A 7,969-nucleotide genomic window follows, 5' to 3' on the forward strand; every position below is an offset into this window, starting at 1 on the left:
AGATTGGAAACGCCCTCCAATCCACGGTGCCAAACGACCCTAAGTCTGCACGCGAGAGTCTCTTGCTCTCTCTCCACGTGCAGATGTGGCTAGTGCGGTAGGGATCCAACCCATTCATAACGGCCTGACTGTCTATTTACCATGGGCGAAATTTTTGTACTGCTTGAGTCACAATGTCGGCCAACCTGGAAAGTCAAAATGGTATTGGTGGACAATCCTTTCTAACTGTCCACTCACAGTACACACGTCATCCACCCGATAATTACAAAATTAAAACATCCTATTTTTCGGGATTCGGTAGATGTTCCTGATGAACGACGTGGATCTATCCCACAATTGACAAATTGATAGGTACGGAGCGTGCGAGTACCCTCAGCTTTTGCTTTTAGAACAGTATAATAGAACCCGTGTGTGAGTTCAGTACCATCTTGTAAATTGTACCGGCATCAGTCCGATCCTGGCTATTCGTTTGGGGGACCATCTTTTGGATGAGCAATAGAGCTGAAGGCGTGAAGATTTCACAGTTATCTGATCTGTCTTCGAATTTTGGACCGTTAAAAAACTTTATATCAACGGTCCCAAATAACTCTATTGATGGATTGGTTTTAAACAGCCAATAACTGCAATTTATTACCATTGGCCCATACTGGCACGTCCGGCCTATTAGCTGGTTGGTTAGATATCACCTACTCAACAGAACGCGACCTGACTTTTTCCGTACATGCATTTCAAATTAAATGCGCAGGAAACTAGCTGACGATAGTAGAAGTAACTTGCAAGTAAAAGTGGCTTGTCCGTGCGTGCTTTGGGAGGCGCTCTTGTGAGGACTCGGATGCATGCGTCTGCTGCTAGAAAAAAAGCTCCGTGATGTGTGTTTTAACAGACCGTCCATCCATTTTCCAGCTCAGATAAGATCATGATCCCATATCTTAATGGCCTGTTTGGCCGGGCGAATCCAACCGGATTAGGAGTGATGAGATCAAAATTAAGGTAATCATGGCCCTATCAGTGGATTGATGTCAAATCCATGGGATAGACTAATCCAGGGACACCAGCCGAGCTCATGTTAGGAACGTCACGTCAGGCATATCCGGTGAGACGTCTAGCATATCCCAGGATCAAGACGTCCATCCCATTTGGTACTTTCGTAGAATTGCATGAATCCATTGCTTCCATTACATCCACCCATTTGGATGAGTGAAGACATCCCAAGATTTTCAGCAGAATTGTCTATTCCCCTACTTCAAGCCAACAGCTGTTGGTCGGTGCTTTGTGGGTGACAGTGAAACAGTGTAGCAGTAGCAGGACTGGCTTCAATGGATCATTCTAACAGCATGGATAAAGAATATAATAGCTCACGGTCCATGAAATTTATAATGTAAGGATATGTAACAGTGTAGCTATAGCAGAGTGCAATGTATGTGTTACATTGCATTGGTATAAACTTGAAAGATTTCTTTGAATTCCGGTCAATGGTTTTGAAATTTCCAATACTATGTAAAAAATCCGATCCATAAATTGAAAGTAAACCTTGAAAAACTCAAAAGGAGAGAATTTTCCAAGCAATCCATTAAAAAATCTTACAAACATCATTAGAAAAGAGAGAAATTTCTTGCTATTTTTGATCTGAATGCTTCTCAGGAGTCCAGGAAAAAAAAACTACCTTAAAATTTCGAAGTTTTAGTTATCAAGGAAAACTCAATTCCTAAAATAGAAAGAAAAAACTTTGAAAATTCAAAGGAAATTTTCAAAATTCTTCTGAAGTCCAAAATTCAAAGGCTTTAAGTGAAGTACATATAACCGAAGCACCTTATTCTACATAACATTACTCCCAAACATCCAAAATAGCCTCCGCACCTTCCATTTGTTCCCACAAAGCATATTTTAAAAGTGGATACTATTTCTTCGTATTCAATTCACTTTTACTACCAAACTGTTCAGTTAATCATATTACAGCATGTTGCAGTCAAATTAGTTAGTTCTACAGCAAAGAGCGATTAGAAACAAATAACAGTATCCAAAACCTAAATCTCAAGGCTAGTCCAAAAATAAAAATCAAAAGTCTGTATAGAAAAGTAGAATGGAATGGACAAACAGTTCATTTACTTGTATATACATACATACTTACGTATAATCTGTCTGCATGGAGCACCACATTTATATGTAGATGGATGATTGATAGTAAGCGGAACATTATGTTTTAACCAAGAAGAAAACCTAGACCAAGAAGAAGCACCACATTCACATGCAGATAATAAAACAGAGAGAGAGAGAGAGAGAGAGAGAGAGAGAGAAAGTACTTGCTTGCCCGCCTGCTTGCGGTTATCTGCGAGAAGGCAGGAGAATCTGCTTCTGATTTGCAGTTCAGAGTCAAAATTGAAAGTCATTGAAATCTTATAAGGACCACACCATAAGAAACAGTAGTGACTTACCAATTTAACAGACATATTATGACCAAAAACAAATACGGTGTGGTAGATTCAAAACTTTTATTTTCCTAAGGCATTTTAAACAACCTGTTTTCAATCAGGATTAAACTGTTTGTCACGGTGTGGTCTACCTTAGATTTGGATGTACTTTATTTGAATTCCTGCCCTAAAATGAGTTGATAAAATGGATGGACACCTTGGATATAAAACATATGTATCACGATGGGTCACAAAATCATGGATCCACACCTCGGTGCTTCCCCCTGTCCCCGTCCTGGTCCCCCTGAAATTTCAGAACAATATGATTTTTGGACTAACTCTTCATCAGAGTTGTTGGACTGACTCTTCATCAGTGTGTGTGTGTGTGGGCCCTTCACAAAAATCAAGGGTGAACATTCCCTCACTACTTGATCCCTGTATTGTGGCCTACATAGTTGATAGACCAGCCTGAATTTAAGTCCACGGAAGTAATATAAGATGATTCATAGAATGGACGGGTTGGATTTCATGCACCCATCATGTGGGTCCCATTTTTCTCTTACCGCGTAGCTTATGGTGGTACCGGGACCACCGGAACGCGTCCCTTGCATATCATCTCACCCTCGAGCAGCTTTTCAACGATATCCTCGGGTTTTCGTAGCTTAAGAGCGGTACTACCAACTCCGAGTTGACTCGGACGAGTTGCAGCAGACTCAGTTGAGTGTTAAAACCATGGGAGTGAGAGATCGAGAAAGAAAAGGCAAGAGGGTGCGGGCTACTCATTTGGCTACCCAAGTCTTCCTCTCTACACGTAGCCTACACCCTACCTCTTTCTTCTCTGGCATGTTCTCTCTGATAGCCATCACCCTCTTTTTCTCTCTACGTACAATCCTCTCCCTTGCCCTCTCGCTCTCTCACTCCCATGGTTTTAAGACTCGAATGAGTCTGTTGCACTCGTCTGGGTTGACATAGATTCAGTAGCAGCAGATCCAGTGGTACTGGATCAAGTTTGATACCACGGACAAGCTCCTTCCCCCCATGAGTCAGGCAGGTCGAGGCGATTCAGCCCTGATTGAGCGAGTCCAACTCGGCTCAGGCCTGAACGAGTGGATCGGAGTCCGAAGTCTTTGACCATGCTCTCTACCGGTTGGTAAGACGGAATTGGACAAAGAAAATTCGGTCCACGGGTTCAACAACCTACGAGAACCGTAGAAAACATCCATGAAGAATTAAAGCCCGGACAAAACACTGCGGTTAGATAGTGAAGTTTCGTCTCGGTACTCGTGCCACATCGTCCACTTGCTTGCGAGAATATAGGCTATTAATCAGGTGGGCCCCTCCATGAACATGCCCCGGCCCGAGAGTAGGGACGGCACACTCGGCAGGTGGGGTCCACTAGTACGAGACTAATGAGCAGTTAGAAAATACCAATGAGCCACATTCAACATACCCGCGTGGCTCACCTAATGATGAGTGGAAAGGCCAGAGTTGTGGCCCGTAGGCATGTTGACGGTGGGGCCTACTTGCTGAAGGCGGGTCCTTCAACTTGTGTGCCACGTGGGCATATGTTTTGCACGGATTGTGTACTACCCCGCCGGTGGCGAGCTCAACACAGGCAGGGGCTTGGATGGGCCATTTTGATGTATGGACTTTATCCACACGGTCCATTCATTTTTACCATGTCATTTAAGGGTATAAGCCTAGATATGACGTAGATCCAAGATTCAAGTGGACAAAATAGTGGGAATTGACCACAGAAGTTCAAGCTGATATTTGTGCTTTCCCTTCGTCCAGTTCCATGTGACCTTATGTACATGTAAGGTGGCAAATAAACATTGCCTTGAGATTTGAACTTTGGACATCATTATCACTACTGCTTCCTGTGGTGTAGTCCACTTGACCCTTATATCTGCTTCATTTTTGGGCTTGTATCCTAAAATGATATGAAAAAATGAATGGACGGCGTGGATAAAACCTATACACCATGGTGGGCCCTCAGAGATCGGGACAGTATGAGGAAGCACCCAATCCGCGTTCATGTTTTGCTAAGAAGAGCCGTATTTCACGCGTGAAACACACGTACATTCCTTAGCCGAAGCCAGGTCCTATCATTCGCTCTATGAGGCTCCACTGATAGAGTCCTATTGGACTGTAGAAAGAGACGCTCCCATTGGTGGAAGCAATAGTACAACCTTTCCATGGTGGAAAAAAAAAGAAAAAATTGATACGATGGCAGAGTATGGTGTGATGGATGGGACTAGGATTCGGTAATTACAGCTGCTGGAAAAGCTCAACGGCCCACCATGATCTACGGCTTTTATACATCCTGACCATTCATTTTGCATGTCATTTTAAGGCATGAGCCTAAAAATGAGGCAGATCCACTTCTTAGGTGGACCATACCAAATGTAACAGTAGTGATTGAATGCCCACCATTAAAAACTTTCTAAAGCACACCATTGGTTAGGTCATATAGACCTCCACAAAGGGAAAACACAAAAACTTCTCTGGCCCCTAAGAAGTTTGTAACGGTGGGCTTTCAATCACCATTGTTTCTTATTTCTTAAGATTTGAAAGAGTTAATAACCTAAAAGAAAAAGGAATGGACAGCATAGATAAAACACATACATCCTAGTGGCCCACATAGCTTTTCCAGCACCAATGCCTAGTGAGTCACTAGGGAATTGGAGTCGATGGATGAGAAACATACAGCTAGAAATTACTTAGAAATTACATAGGCCTACAGCCAGTCTTAATGTATAAAATTATGCTTACTGGATTATCTGACTATCCGATTGTTGGCCATCTATGAATGGTTGAAAGTGAAAAATATCCAATAAAGATCCTTTAGGATTATTAGAGTAATCTTATTTTGGAACTGTGACTTAGTAGCAATGTATTTCATAATTCAGTAGGTTTTATCTTAGTTAATATGTGCCACGTGTACAATGTCCGCGTGCCTGGGAATTGAGTCCCACGCTGCCAGAGTATCAAATAACTATACTTTTTTCCGAAGGTTCCATCATTTCAGCCAGGACTCAGCTTTTTCTCTTAGGAGGGATTTTGCAGCCCTGCTCATCCACATACACGCAGTGTTTAAAGATGCACAGGATTCCGAATATACGGGGTCCATGTCTAGATGATCGGAACTATTGATCTGATTGGCCTTGAAGTAGATGGATGATGCTCCGGAAATTGCATAGATATCTACATCCTAACCCTTGGATAGTTGTCAGCCTTTCCAATGAACGGAAGCCATCGCTTTGAGCTTACCCATCCATTTGTAGGATGCCATGTTGAAGGCTTAAGAGTCAAGATTTCTTGGCCATACCCCATCGATAGTGGGACCCATCAAATCAATTGTTTGGATCGCAAAACCATGGGGCCAACATGACAGAATAGGAAACGGATTGGCTACTCCCCCGGTCGGTGCTCTGTGGGCCTCACCATGATGTATGTGTTTCATCCATTCCGTCCATCTATTTTTATAGATCATTTTATGGTACAAAAAAAAAATGAGGTATATCTCAATCTCAAGTGGACCACATTACAGGAAACAGTGTTGAATGAACATTGACCATTAAAAACGTTTTGGGGGCCGTATAAGTTTTGGATCAATCTGATATTTATTTTTTCCCTTCATCAGGGTCTTTATGACCTAATCAACAGATTGGATGTCAAATAAACAGTACAACGGGCCTTTGGAGGATTTTAATGGTGGATATCCAATCATTATTTTTTTTTCCTGTGGTGTGGTCCACATAAGATTTGTATCCCTATCATTTTTTGTATCAAGCCCTCAAATGATCTGTAAAAATGGATGAACGGAATGGATGAAACACATACATCATGGTGCGGCCCACAGAGCACCGACCACCAGCCACGGGGCTGGTTTCAGGGGGAGTAGCCAATCCGTCTCCGACAGAATACTGATGCTAACAAGCAGGACAGTGCAATTCATCTGTGTTGGTAACCAGATTGTTCATCCGCCAGCATAAATCCCGAGGGTCCTTTTCAATGACCTATATTAGCCACAGATGAGGACACAAACTCTCTTATTCAATTATTGAAGTTTTAGAGAGACCTTCAGCATTCAAAGAAGAAGAGTTGAACAATTAAACGACAGAAATATTCCCATCTAACAAGTTTTATCTTTGGCCATCCTTCATCCAAGGTGAGGCCCATCATTCAGACGGTTTGGATCTTTCAAAAGATGACAGCAGGTCGTGCCATCAAATGTGCCAGGGTTGCAAAAGATGCAATATCCAAGCTGTAGGCAGGCCTGACTTTGTAGATGTTCTTGTCCTGAAATAAATTGTGTTAGAAACAGTAATAAGGGTCAGAAATTTTTGACCTGATGTTTTCAGAGGTTCATTTGCTTAGTCAGCTGTAGCCCACATAACAAGTGGACTGCCTCATGCTGGGCGAGAGCATCTATATAGTGCAACCCTCTGATGAATGAATTGCATCTTCTAACGACATGCCATGCCAGCGCATTTGTGGCGCGTACATACCTGCCTTGCACGCCCCATGTGGCTTGGCAAAGCTCCAAGAGAAGAACTCTAGTAGGCTTGCCAGTGTGATGGTTTGATACACAACTGCGAAATTGAACAAGTAACTTAAATCAAACCGTCCAAATCACTGGGCTCAAAATGTGAACTGAATCGAACTATAGTTGGAAATCCAACCGTGGGCCCAAAATGTATCCCGATCCAAACAATTGATGGAAATTTTAAAAGCCTCACTGTTCAATGGACAACCAATTACAGCTGAAATTTGAATCTATTTGCAAGGGCCCACAGCCACTGGATTGCAAAATTTCATTTTTCAAGTTTTATGCAAATTCCAAAAATGGTGCTCACCCGTTATGTTTTATACAGTCCAAACAGATATCCTTCGATGTAAGACTCTTCATTGCTATGCTAACATATGATGCTTGATACAATGTTATAGGTAAAATGAGACTAAAACAAATGTACGAGACATGTTAGCAGGCAGACTCAATGGCTATGGATTGATTAAGGGCCAAAAAATCACCTCAACCTTTTGTGCCGACCAATGACTTTGGAGTCAGTTTTGTTCACCAACCTCAAAAGATGACACTGACTTCAGGTACCGACCTCGACTTCGATCTCAGATATCGACCACTAAATCGGAATAGAAATATCCTTACAATATATAAAAATAGGATTACCCTCCGAGATCCTTACCAAGGATCATGCCGATCGAGGTAAAGTCGGAGATATTCATGAAGTTAGAGTCCGACTCCAATATGGGCCTTTCAAATCAACTCAGGTATGCAAACTACCTAAAAAGCCTATAAATACACCTCCTGCCATGAGTAAAGGTACATACAAATACACTGATTGTACTACGTCTATTATGAGTCTTCGGAGGGTCATCGGCCTAAACCAACGCCCCCAATGTCTTCTCTTATTCTCCATTAAATCAGGAGTACGCCGGCTATCAGGAGGCGAGGCAGGATCGACCAAATTTCAGCATCAACACATAGGCACTTGGAAATTGTACACGTGAGACCCACTGCAAATAAGTCAAAATCC

The sequence above is a fragment of the Magnolia sinica genome, chromosome 18 (genome assembly GCF_029962835.1).
Source record: "Magnolia sinica isolate HGM2019 chromosome 18, MsV1, whole genome shotgun sequence".
Lineage (NCBI taxonomy): Eukaryota > Viridiplantae > Streptophyta > Magnoliopsida > Magnoliales > Magnoliaceae > Magnolia > Magnolia sinica.